The sequence below is a fragment of the Macrobrachium rosenbergii genome, chromosome 14 (genome assembly GCF_040412425.1).
Source record: "Macrobrachium rosenbergii isolate ZJJX-2024 chromosome 14, ASM4041242v1, whole genome shotgun sequence".
Classification (NCBI taxonomy): Eukaryota; Metazoa; Arthropoda; class Malacostraca; order Decapoda; family Palaemonidae; genus Macrobrachium; species Macrobrachium rosenbergii.
In genome coordinates this window covers 34,557,127-34,571,497 of record NC_089754.1, presented here as the reverse complement: position 1 = coordinate 34,571,497, position 14,371 = coordinate 34,557,127, and the positions used below count along the sequence as shown (strand labels likewise).

Genomic DNA, 14,371 nt, shown 5'->3' with positions numbered 1-14,371 from the left:
TCCTTCCAAATTTTAAAAAATTCCTTAAATTATATTTTCAGCTTGCTGGGCCTTTATTTGAAGCAGTGCTAAAAGGAGAAAAGAACGGCATCATTTCGTTGCTAAAACTGGGAGCTAATCCTGATTACGATGTTGGCAGTTTGGCAGATGGAATAATGTCCAGAGCTACGGATAAATACAGCCAGAGACAGTTTGCGTTTGCATTGCACGGCGAGGAATTCGCGAATACTTGAAGGTATGGAAACTATGAGGTGACGTGGATTATATCCATCAATTTTCTTGACACGATAAAGATATTTTAAGTCTTGTAGCTATTTATATCTGCAAATAATGTATACCAGATTCCAAAAGTCGTGACACCTAACTGTAAACTTCATCAGGAAATTTATTGCACACTGAATTTATAATTTCTTTCAGCACTAAAAGCTGAAATATCTCATAAGATCATTAACTGCATAAAGCACACATGTTTTTAGCAAAATATGATAATTTACAAGACTTCCTTTTACTTGGCAGGAAGAAAAACATGATGTCAAGAAAGCCTGTACAATACGTACTAGATCATCGACAAGAATTCACTTGAGAGAGGTAATAACTTTTCATTTATTCATATAGATTAAGGTGGAATTTAAACGCAATTATATATATGAACCAGAAAACAGTTTTTTTTCCCAGCCTAGAACATTATTTTGATGATTGATTTATGATTATTTCAATACAGGTAAACTCACCGAATAGAAATGCTCGGACGACAAAAAAGCACGATGCAAGCAAAAAGAAGACTTCCTCTCCGGGTCACGTGTGCATTTTGAACTTCAAAACCTTCTTCAAAAGACCTGAAATAGAACGAGAATCTTCTGACGCCGACGTAGCCAATCTCTCAAGGGTATTCGGGGAACTAGGTTATACCTGCGACGTTCATAAGTCACTGAAAGCGGACGAAGTCAAGAGTACCTGGTTTATCTTGAGATTCGGACGCTGGCAAAGCTGATTGCGCCATCTCTCATCTCCAGTCATGGCGTGAATAAAGAAGCATTCCTGACGAGCGACTTGAAGCTCTTGACGACAGAGTGGGTGATGGGGCTATTTAGGGATTCAGACTGCCCGCAGCTTCGGAATAAACCGAAGATATTCATTTTCGACTTCGCATCGGGTTACTACATGGAAAATCTAGGCCTAAGGCGCGAACAGCGACCCGTCAGGATGCAAGAACCGATTTGCAACAGTCTGTGCCTTTGCTTCCAAAGCAATGGTGTGACGTATCGCGAAGGGAGTAAAGGATGCTCTTTCGTGGAAGCTCTTAGTACTACCTTGAAGGATCACAGCCTGAAAAAAGATTTTGTCGACTTTCATCGTCAGTTACTTAAAGAATATACGAAGGGAAACTACGGTCCGTTGCCCGAGTTGAGAAATGTCGGTTTTTTCGGAAAGTTCTATTTTAATTCTATGGATATTACCGATACATAAAGTAAAACACAGCATGGAGATATATGATAGAAATATAATGTTTTTGTACTCCATTAAAGTAATTTATCAAGGGCTTACATATCACTTACTTACAAATGTTACAAATAACAGGGCACAGGTTTTATATAATTAAGAGATATGACATTTCCAGACGGGCACTAAGTAGGAACACACAGCCTTCTACAAATAACCAAGTTTACTGGCTTCTAGTTAAACAAATTTATTGTGCAGTTTCGATACGTTGCTATATTATTACTGAGACTGACCATGGATTTTCTTTTTTAATAAAAAATGTAATTATTATGCAAATTTCTGTACACATAGAATTCGTTCATTTTTTGTTATTGAACCTCTGTGATGCCTAGCATTTGTAAACATTCAGTGCTGTATAAATAAAATTTATAAGAAAACCATTCACTTTCACTATCCGGTATAACTGAAAATCCTGAGAGCTCTCACTATAATACTGTCTTATCGGAATGAAATTTATCTAATTGTTTACATACAAAAAATGTCCCTAATTTCACAAAGATATTACCTGTTTATGCTATACGGATCACGTTAATTATTGACACATATTATTAATATTATTAATATTATTATTACATATTAGTGAATAGTAGTAGTAGTTGGTGCCTGGAGAAAATATCTAATTTAAACTGACAACTATCACAGTGCGTTAGTTGCCAAATGCTACCACCAAGGATCAATAAGCTTGTGAGTTGTGGTAACAGTCGTCATGCTATGATAAGGAACTGCATTTTTCGTAAATCCGCCACAATTCTGTTAATGTACGAACGAACATTTCTAGATTTCTACTCCGTTATGGTGACTTAAGACAAAGAACATTAGGATAAACTGCTATTAATACGTCAGTAATGATTGAAAATATTAATATGGTACAAGAAGGCTGCTGTTGGCAGAACGACGAAAGTGCTGTAGTAATGTTTTTTAATGTATTTTTAAACTTAATACTTGACGTGAGAATCCTGGAAATATTAACATTCTTATGAATGAATTTATTCATACGATTGTAACTTTTCAGCAGTTAATTACGTACAAGAATGAACATAATGAAAATTATTAATCATAACAACAACAACAATAACAGTAACACCCATAATAATAATAATAATAATAATAATAATAATAATAATAATAATAATAATAATAATAATAATAACTGAAATAGAAAAAGTGCACCTTGGTCAACATACAAAAAGGCAAAGTGACAAGGACTGAAGGGATAAAGCTACCAGACGGGAATAGCATCAACACATAGATGAGACAGGATACAAATACCTGGGAATAATAGGAGAGGATATAAAACACCAAGAGATGAAGGACACAACCAGGAAAGAATATATGCAGTGACTGAAGGCGATACTCAAGTCAAAACTCAATGCCGGAAACATGACGAAAGTCATAAACACGTGACAAGGCTGAACTCCGCAGCATAGACCAGAAAACTAGCAAACACATGACAATACACAAAGCACGACACCCAAGAGCAAATACAGACAGACTATACATAACACGAAAGGAAGGAGGGAGAGATCTACTAAGCACAGGGGCGTCAACATCGAGATCAGAGCATCAGCAATACTCTGAAACCACTAAGCACGATTGGATAAGGAGTGCATGGGAAGAAGGACTGATAAAAGTAAACGAAGACCCAGAAATATACTGTACATGGCAATGGCTACAGAGGGGAGAACTCACGAAGGAAACAAGGAATGCTAACAGCGGCACAAGACCAGGCCCTAAGAACCAGATGTGTCCAGAGAATGAGATGGAAATAACATCTCACCCATACGCAGGAAGTGCAATATGAAAGACGAGACCATAAACCACATAGCAAGCGAATATCCGACGATTGCACAGAACCAGTACAAAGAGAGGTATGATTCAGTAGCAAAAGCCCTCCAGTGGACCCTGTGCAAGAAACACCAGCCAGCTTGCAGTAATAAGTGGTACGAACACCAACCCGAGGGAGTGACAGAAATGATCAGGCAAAGATCCCCTGGGACTAAGGTATAAGAACAGACAGGGCGATACGTGCCAGTAGACCAGACTTGACGCTGATTGACAAAATCAAGAAGAAGGTGTCTCTCATTGATTTCGTAATAATGGCGGGACACCAGAGTAATTGTAGTGAGAAGGAAGAAAAAATTGACAAGTATCAAGGCCTGAAATAGAAAATAAGAAGGATATGATATGCAGTGAAATTGTACCCATAATCATAGGGAACACTAGGCACGATCCCCAGATCCTGAAAAGGAATCTGGAAAATTAGATGCCAAAGTAGAGTTTCCAGGACTCATGCAAAGAGTAAGATAGAAACAGCGCACATAGTGAGAAAAGTGATGAACTCCTATGGAGGCAGGATGCAACCCGGAACGCTATACTATAAATACCACCCAGTAGAATAGGATGAATGAGAGAAAAAAATAATAAAAATAATCACTGTAATTATAATAATATTTATTATCAAAACGCCAACAAAAACATCAATATAATAATAATAATAACAACAACAATAATAATAATAATAATAATAATATTTGTAATAATAAAGCAAACTATAATAATATTAATAATAATAATAATAACAGAGAGAGAGAGAGAGAGAGAGAGAGAGAGAGAGAGAGAGAGAGAGAGAGAGAGAGAGAGAGTTGCGATAAGCTTCAAGGAAAATGAGACATTGATTGATTCTGCTGTATGACCTTGGTATTCTAAGGCGAAACACTTTTAAATATTCTGGATTCTACCACATAACGATCTGGCATTGTACATTTATTTGATTAACTCTAGAAAATGCTTATAATAAATTTACTGATAGAAACCAATTTAAATCCTGACAATTAAATCTCGTCTACGGTAAGTATGCAGCTTTCAAATCTTTATTTGTTTTTATGAACAGTTCCTATGGTGAAAAGTTTCAGTAAATTACGCTGAGTAATTATCACAGCTTAAATTATTAGTTATTATATGAATACTAATTTCGGCAAGCTAGGTTACACAATTAACAGACGAATCTACTGTATGTCTCGGTTTGAACAGCGATAACTAATCAATCACAAATTCGCTGGAGTATCAAAATCATTAAAAAAAAAAATGTTTGAATTTTATACACTAAAGTGAGAAAGTTCGTCGTACAACAACAATAACAAAAAAAACAGGCATTTACTTAGCTTTCGTACTTCCCGCTCGAAGCACAACAAGCACCATCCCGTCGAAACCAGTGACGCTCACCGGCGAGCAACGTCATCACCGATGAGCCAGTCTTCACGTTGGTGCAGGCTGTATCGAAGCCTATGAGATCCCCGTCTCCCGTGGGGATATTGGGGGCGCGTCCCGCACGGGGATACTAGAACTACTGGGTCGCCACCACTACCAACACTGGCTCATAAGCCGACAAAAGGCCTCTGTCAGCCATCAGTACCCGCATCGGTCTAGTTCAGGCTACAACGCCAACTCGTTACAGAAACAGTAGGCGTAAAGGAAAATTTTGTGCAATCAATTCACTAGAAACTTGTCACATTACTTCAGTAGACTAACGATTTGAAATGAGTACATCGCAGCAATGGACTACGAAATCGATCAAGTGGTTCCTGGTGAGTGATATAGTCTTCGCAAACTGAGTTACCAACAAGTCACTGACATTATTCTATGTTTACATCGTGATGAGTTCCGTAATTCGTTTACATTTCTGGATAGGATGAATGACGAAGGCAATTTCAAATGAGGATCTGTTTTCATTAAGACAATTTCCATTCGTAAATTTGACCGCATTTAGAGTCAGGATAGAGTAATTCAATACTAATAAGTTCATGTTAACTGCTAAGTTTAATGTTCACATTTTTTCCCACCCACAGTTCGAGACCCGAAATCGTTCTCACTCATTTCCATCGGAGAGGTAAGTCTCGTACGTGCGCTTTGAGGCCTTGAATAAGTTATAGGTAAAGTGAATTTTATCTGAAATATTCTTTCTCAATTCTCTCCCCCCCCCACCCAATGTGTATTTATCTGTAGCCTATTATCTTCATCTTCCAGGACCTCACCAGCGAGATAAGTGACCTAGACTGTGACTTCTGGATGATGTCAACAGAACTGACAGATCGTCTCGTTGTACCGGTCCTCTTCCTTCTCATCCGTAGGAATCCACAAGAGAAGGAATGAAATGGTCACTGACGAGGAAAATTACCTCGCTGACCATCCTATGCTGCGTAAATCCTACAGTATCCGAAGGAGGATGAATAGAAAAGCCGAGAGATGAATAATCTGGTTGGTTCATATTCCGACCACATAATGAACTCCTGAAAACTAATGGACTTTCGCAGTTCTCTTTGCAATTCTAGGATTTCTTCAAAGACAGCAATGCAGAAGCGGTGAAGCATCATGCGATTCTAAAGGTGCTCATTTCCATCAACAGTCTACACCTGAGAAAAATGCAAATGAAGTTTCCCAGAAACTTCAGGTGACTAAGAACACTGTAGCAACTGAAAATGGAACTTCTTACACTGCAGATTGGATTCGCAGATGTCTAGAAGAAGCAGCCAGACTATACGAAGACTCACAAAGGAGGTTAAATGGACCAATGCTATTAGACACAAAGGGAAATGGGCTGACACCGGTTACCGAACAAACAGAAAATAGAATAAATAGCGGGAAATCATTCAGTCAGATGATGAAATCACGAGCATCCTCATTTGGAGGCTACTCACTAGTGAGAGCTGCTAGTCAAACAAAAGAAGTGCCATGCAATAGGCCTAGTGTCCCAAATGAAACCTTTTCAAATACATCTTTGAATAGCATTCTGATCCCACAAATTGTGCAACATCAAGTGAATGAGTCTATTAGCAATGTTGATGAAATTTCTGAAATCTCTACTAATGAGATTACGGAAGCAAGTGAGAGTTCGGAGACAGATGATGTAATCAGGCTACATCTGCAGCGTTTCTCAGCTTCGAAAGAGAATCTTGCATTGGCATCGCAGAATTCTAACAGTGAGCCAGGGCGTGACAAAGCAACTACATTTCCAAGTTCACGCCAATCGGGTTGTCAGGTGGATGCCATGCCAAATGAAACTTCAGGACTAAGGAAGTCGGGTAAAGACCCATTCACATCGAACAAAGAATGTATAAACATTGATTTCAGTTGCATTCAAGAACGCACTAATCTTTGAGACCAGATAATGTCCAATAAAGGTAAGCAGTGTCAGTCTGAAATCTCTTCAGATAAATCCACCAAAACGTGCCACACACAATCAACTCCAATGACAACGTCAAAGTCATTGAAAAGGAAATTAATCTTCTTTTCAATAAACGCTCCTGATTTAAAGAAACTGAAGAGAACTTCGATGATCACAAGAAAATCAATTCAGTTGCCCAGAGGAGAATTCATTGCTGCATCGTGCTGCATCTTACGCCTCACGGAGAAAGGTAATATTATCATCCCCTTTCTTTCAGTCTACTACATTATTGTCATGCTGAAATTATCCCATATAATCAAAATAGTAAATGACAACAAATATGATTTCATGTTTTCGTTTTTCTTGTTATTTTAGGCACTTTTCTATGCTGCTGAAGAAGGCGATCTACGCACTGTCAGGAAGTTGCTGAACCACACAAGGCCTACTGTTAGAGACAGAAAGAACAACACTCTATTGCACGTTGCTGCAGCCAACAATCAGATTGACGTCGTAATCCATCTGCTAGACCTTATCAGCCCAAATGTTGCGAACAGGAAAGGTCAGACACCGGCACATGTTGCAGCTGCCAACGGTCACGCAGGCAGAATCTATCCTGATATAAACAATTCCAACCAGACAAAAGAGACAGAAAGCAGAGGACTTTCAGAGATCTGGTGAGTATACAAAGATTACCTAAAATTAAGATTACCTAAAATTTAGTCCCACCCTTTTTCCTTCCCCAACCACCCCTCTGCTTCACCTATACCCCCAATATTTTTTGGGGGGCCGAGGGGTGGGAGGGTTCTTAGGGCCTGGGATATAAAATGGTATGAGATTGCCATACCTAAAATAAAAAGGGCATTAGAATCCAACGCAACATGAAACATTTCTGAGAATTTCCAGTTTATGTAATCTGTTTCTATCGTTCCAGCTAATTGCTCCTGCCTTCAAGAAGCAGTTCTCAAAGGAAATAAGAAATGTTAAAAGCCTTATTAAGCTTGGAGTAGATTTTAATGGCCATGCTGGGAAGTTAGTTAATGGTGTTTTGTCTAGAGAACTCCGGGTAACAAGTCTTCGTCAGTTGGCTGTTGCTTTGCATGGTGAACACTTCCTTGACGACATGAAAATAGTAAGTGATCAGACTTCATTTAAAAAGACTGAGATATATATACAATCTTTGTTATTTGCATGAAAATTGCAGTGGGTAGCATATGGAAATCAAAGACTTCAAATATCTTATCTTTGGAAAGAATACAAGGCCAACACCAATTGCTTCTTATTTCTCTTGACTATTTCTGTTTCGTTTTACAGAAAAGTACATCAAAATTCGTCACTGATCACTGATGGTGCCAGTTCAGGAAGAACCACTCCCAAGGAAAGTCACGCCAATAAGGGCTACGTGACCACGTCTGCTTTTTGAATTTCCAGTCATTCGCTGGAAATCCAGAACTAAACAGCAAGGATTCCAGAGGTAACGTAACTGAACTAGCAAAACTACTCAGAAGTACAGGTTACAGCGTGGACATCCATGCATCAATGGCCCTTGAAGAGCCCAGGCAAACGCTCAGGAGCGTCAGAGGATCATTTGTCACTGGAAGAGCCCTGCCTGCGCCATCTTTGTCATCTCGAGTCATGTGGAACTGACGGATCCTTTCTCACATCGGACATGAAAGTGCTCATTGATCAAATGGGGTTGATGGCACGTTCAGAGACTCTTCCCAAGCTGGGAAGATCAAGTCCAAGGTTTACGTTCGACTTCGACTCGGTTGTCACCTGGAAAGTATTGATCTGGAGAATGAAGTCGAGAATGTCCGAGAGTTGAGGAACCTCTGAATGCATGGTTTCTCTCTCTGCAGAGAACCTGACAAAGGGAATATCAAGACGGTGCACTTTCCTGACAGTATTGTGCAAGGTTTTGAGAACTCGTCAATCTGGCAAAGATATTGTTGACGTTCACAGACACCTGGCAAAAGCGTACTCAGAAATGGGATCTAATACTGTGCCTGAAATAAGTAGCTATGGTCGCACAGATACGTAGATACCCACAGAGGAAATTATTTTCTAGTTTTTTTATTCTAATGTCAACCAAAAACAACTTGTGCAAAAAAGTTATGGTAGATCTGATCATTTATTTTAAAGTAATTAGTATTAAGAATGTCTATATCCGAAGTTTTGCATAGCAGTCAGTACGCCTTGTCTATTATATTTGAGGTGTAATTTTTCTCTCTATTCTTATCTTTACTTCTGGGTACTTAAATGATTATTACATATAATTAAAAATTACAAAGAACTATGAGGATATAGGTTATTATAGTCTCAAATAAATAAAAAATCATAAATTTGTATCATTTTAAACATTTTGGGGTATGTAAATGATAAAACATTAATACTGTTTCATGAAAATTATGATTAGCTATCTTGTATTATTTGTGTGCAAATAAATCAACAATGAAACAACAGCAAGAAGCAAAAATTCATGAGATCCGCACGCCATAAATAACATCAAACCCTCTCAGCTACAGTGTTTTAAAACACGAAACTGGCGATTTTGGTAAGTCTCCAAACAGTAACGCATAAAGGCGAGGAATTCTGATTGGTCTTGTCTGTAGTGACGTCAAACAATCGCTTTTCCATCAATGAGTGTTACTCCTTTCCAGCTGTTACTGCTTACGTAACGGGATCGTTGCCATAAAACACCAAGTGGCAAGTCTTCAATCCTCTTTCATGTTAACATGACGCTTTACATCATCTGTGTCTATTATCAGAAAATTTGAGAAATGTTTCTAAGACTATTCGATAAAAATAGAATGACAGCACTTATTAATTCTGGATTATCACATTCTTTTTAAGCAAGTGCCAGTTATTTTTTTCTTTTACGAAGACGACATCTTGCATTGTAACCAAATCTATTCAAATAATCCTTTGAAAATATTATATTTTATTTGATTAATTATTCTTTAGGTCAATTAATCTATTTTAAATTAAATATAACTCAAATATAAGTCTGGTATTATGTAAACTCATATTTTAATATGAAGCAAACTTCAGTGAATACTCGTGAAGATTCGATAACTTTTAAGCAAAGTTGAGTTCATTCACATAAAAATAGACCTCTTTAAAAGATTCCATTTAGTTTTATTCGTAATGTCTTGTTTCTGTCACACGACCTTGTTCTGAAACAAAACCTCAATGTTTATTATTAGGTTTTTTGATAATGAAATAAAATATATGATAAAATCCCTAAACAAGAACAATACTTGATTTTTAAATATGTTTTATGAATAGAAAACAACATATGAAAACTGTTTCATGACGTCAGCAACTGGAATAGTAAACGACGTCTTTGGTAGTGCATGTGGCCATCGACCAATCACAGCTAAGGATGATACAGCCAATAGGAAAACAGATATTCTTTTAAACGCTATAGCTATGGGGGCACTTTTTCAGTAAAATCGAGGCATTGGTATTTAAAGAGCATCAACTTAATTGCACTTCCTTAGAACTTATACTTGGATCCATTTCAATTCTTTTTTTTTTTTTTTTTACTTAGAATCAAACTTAAACAATAATTAACTACAGTTTTAGAGAAAAGAGAGTGTAGGATGAACATTAATGATGACGTCTTCTGAGAGTTTGCTAGCCTTAAACTGTTTTTTAAATAATTATGTTTAGTTTAATCTTTCTTTATAAGATACATATATATATATATATATATATATATATATATATATATATATATATATATATATATATATTATAAAAGGAAAAAATGAAGATAAACAGACATAATTAACCACTAAAGCGCTTGAAAGATCATTCATAAATAACTTCAGATAAAGCATCTACCATTAACAAACGTAAAACCCTTTAGCCAGAGCATTTGAATCCTTTAAAAATGAGTACTTAGCTAGAGCATTTGAAAGTCCTTTAAAATGGCTTGCTGGAGCATTTGAAAATGTTTTGTAATGGCACCTTAGCTAGAGCATTTGGAAAGTCCATTAAAAAATGGCTTCTAGCTAAAGAGTTTGAAAGTCCTTCAAAAAATTGCAGTTTAGCTGAGCATTTGTAAGAATATAAAAAAATGGCCCCTCAGCTAGAGTATTTAAAAGTCCTTCAAAAAATTACCCCTTAGCTAGGGCATTTGAAAGTCCTTTAAAAGATGGCACCTTAGCTAGAGCATTTGAAAGTCCATTAAGAGATAGCCATTTAGTTGATGCTGTCGCAAGATTTAAAATTTGCTCTATTAGAGCATTTGAAAGTCCTTTAAAAAAGTGGCACTTAGCTAGAGTTGTTTGAAAGAATATTGTTCTCAGCTAGAGTTTGAAGTCCATTTAAAAAATGGCCCATTCAACATTGTTTCAAATGCTCTAGCTAAGTGACCATGTTTTAATATTCTTTTAAATGCTCTAGCTAAGGGGCCATTTTTTAATGGACTTTTAAATGCTCTAGCTAAGGGGCCATTTCTCAATATTCTTTCAAATGCTCTAACCAAGACGGCATTTTTAATGGACTTTTCAATGCTCTAGCTAAGGGGCCGTTTTTTAATGGACTTTCAAATGCTCTATCTAAGAGCTATTTTTGTATGCACTTTTATATGTTCAAGCTATGTATTATGTTTATATATATATATATATATATATATATATATATATATATATATATATATATATACAGAAGGGAAAAATTACGCTTAATAAACATAATTATTTTAAACAGTTTAAGGCTAGCAAACTAAGAGGACGTCGTCATTGGGCGTCTGAGGATATATCTAAAACGTAGTTAATTACCATCCAATTTGATTCCAAGTAAAAAAAATTTTAAATGGATTTAAGTATAAGTTTTTAGGAAGACAATTAAGCTGATGCTCTTTAAATACCAATATTACGATTTTTACTGAAAAAGTACCCCCATAGCTAGAGCGTTTGAAAGAATCTCTGTTTTCCTTTTGGCTGTATCATCCTTCGCTGTGATTGGTCGCTGGGCAAATGTAGTTTACTATTCCAGTTGCTGACGTCATGAAATAGTTTTCATATGTTGCTTTCTAATCACATTTAAAAATCAAGTATTTTTCTTGCTTAGGGATTTTATCATAAAATTTTATTTCAGTATCAAAAACTTAATAATAAACATTAAGGTTATGATCCAAAACTAGGCTGTGTGACAGAAACAAGACATTACGAATAAAACTAAATGAAATCTTTCAACGAGTTCTATTTTTATGAATGAACACAAATTAGTAAAAGTTACCAAAGATCTATAAGAACATTAACTGAAGTTTAGCTATTAATATATGAGTTTATGTAATACAGACTTATATTTGAATAATGTTTAATTTAAAATAGATTAAGTGACACAAAGAGAATAATTAATCAAATAAAATATAATATTTTCAAAGGATTATTTGAATAAGATTTGGTTACAGTGACTTTCAAATGCTCTAGCTAAGTGGTAATTTTTAAATAGACTTTCAAACGCTCTAGCTAAGTGGCCATTTCCAAATAAACTTTCAAACGCTCTAGCTAAGGGGCTATTTTTTTATAGACTTTCAAACGCTCTAGCTAAGTGGCCATTTTTATATGGACTTTCAAATGCTCTAGCTAAGGGGCTATTTTTAAATAGACTTTCAAACGCTCTATCTAAGTATCCATTTTTAAATGACTTTCAAATGCTCTAGCTAGGAGGATGGATGGGGTTCAGTGTTTTTGTATTTTCAAACGCTCTAGCTAGGGAGGATAGATTAGTGATTTTGTACATTCAAACGCTCTAGCTAAGGGGCTATTTTTTAATAGACTTTCAAATGCGCTAGCTAAGTGGTCATTTTTAAATAGACTTTCAAATGCTCTAGCTAAGGGGTTATTTTTTAATATACTTTCAAATGCTCTAGCTAAGTGGTCACTTTTAAATGGACTTTCAAACGCTCTAGCTAAGAGGATATTTTTTAATAGACTTTCAAATGTTCTAGCTAATGGGATATTTTTAAATAGACTTTCAAACGCTCTAGCTAAGGGGTTATTTTTAAATAGACTCTCAAACGCTCTAGCTAAGGGGCTATTTTTTAAGAGAATTTCAAACGCTCTAGCTAAGTGGTCATTTTTAATTAAACTTTCAAATGCTCTAGCTAAGTGGTCATTTTTAAATAGACTTTCAAATGCTCTCGCTAAGTGGTTATTTTTAAATAGACTTTTAAATGCTCTAGATAAGTGGTCATTTTTAAATAGACTTTCAAAAGCTCTAGCTAGGTGGCCATTTTTAAATAGAATTTCAAACGCTCTAGATAAGTGGTAATTTTTAAATAGACTTTTAAACACTCTAGCTAAGAGCTATTTTTTAATAGACTTTCAAATGCTCTAGCTAAGTGGTCATTTTTAAATAGACTTTTGAACGCTCTAGCTAAGGGGCTTTTTTTTAGTAGCCTTTTAAAACCTCTAGCTAAGTGGTCATTTTTCAATAGACTTTCAAACACTCTAGCTAATGGGCCATTTTTAAGTAGTCTTACAAAGTCTTAGCTAAAAGGCTATTTTTTAATAAAATTTCAAACGCTCTAGCTAAGTGGCCATTTTTAAATAGACTTTCAAATGCTCTAGCTAAGGGGCTATTTTTAAATATACCTTCAAACGCTCTAGCTAAAGGGCCATTTTTCAATGGACTTTCAAACGCTCTAGCTAAAGAGGCATTATTACATTAGCCTTTCAAGCGCTCTAGCTAAGGGAGCCTGATCACACAGCCTTTCAAATGCTCTAGCTAAAGAGGCCTTATCACATGGCCTTTCAAGCGCTCTAGCTAAGGGAGCCTGATCACACGACCTTTCAAACGCTCTAGCTAAAGGGCCTTATCACATGGCCTTTCAAACGCTCTAGCTAAGAGAGCCTTTTTAAATAGACTTTTAAACGCTCTAGCTAATGGTCTATTTTTTAATAGACTTTCAAATGCTCTAGCTAAGTAGTCATTTTTAAATAGACTTTTAAACGCTCTAGCTAAGGGGCCATATTTTATATAGACTTTCATACGATCTGGCTAAGGGACCATTTTTTAATAAACTTTCAAATGCTCTAGCTAAGAGGTCATTTTTAAATAGATTTTTAAACGCTCTAGCTAAGGGTTTTATTATTTGATAGACTTTCAAATGCTCTAGCTAAGTGGTCATTTTTAAATAGACGTTCAAACGCTCTAGCTAAAGGGCCATTTTTAAACAGACTTTCAAATGCTCTAGCTAAGGGGCTATTTTGAAGTAGACTTTCAAACGCTCTAGCTCAGGGGCTATTTTTTAATACACTTTCAAACGCTCTAGCTAAGTGGTCATTTTTAAATAGACTTTCAAACGCTCTAGCTATGGGCCATTTTTTCAATAGACTTTCAAACGTTCTAGTTAAGTGGCCACTTTTAAGAGATTTTCAAATGCTCTAGCTAAAGGGCTATCTTTTATTGGACTTTCAAATACTCTAGCTAAGTGGTAATTTTTTAATAGACTTCTAAACGCTCTAGCTAAGGGGCCATATTTTAATAGGCTTTCAAATGCTTTAGCTAAGTGCCATTTTTAAATAGATTTTCAAACACTCTAGCTAAGTGGCCATATTTAAATAGACTTTTAAACGCTCTAGCTAAGGGGCTATTTTTTAATAGACTTTCAAATGCTCTAGCTAAGTAGTCATTTTTAAATAGACTTTAAACGCTCTAGCTAAGGGGCCATATTTTATATAGACTTTCATACGA

At 36.0% G+C, this 14,371-nt stretch overlaps 1 long non-coding RNA gene across 1 annotated transcript; it reads left to right on the top strand.

Annotated features, from left to right (window-relative positions):
* The first annotated feature begins 4,736 nt into the window (after positions 1 to 4,736).
* On the top strand, positions 4,737 to 8,993 carry LOC136845915 (uncharacterized). Its single transcript, XR_010855291.1, has 6 exons — positions 4,737 to 5,084; positions 5,346 to 5,386; positions 5,524 to 6,911; positions 7,037 to 7,335; positions 7,593 to 7,790; positions 7,973 to 8,993. It is a non-coding gene; the product is annotated as an uncharacterized lncRNA (long non-coding RNA).
* Positions 8,994 to 14,371: the final 5,378 nt, after the last annotated feature.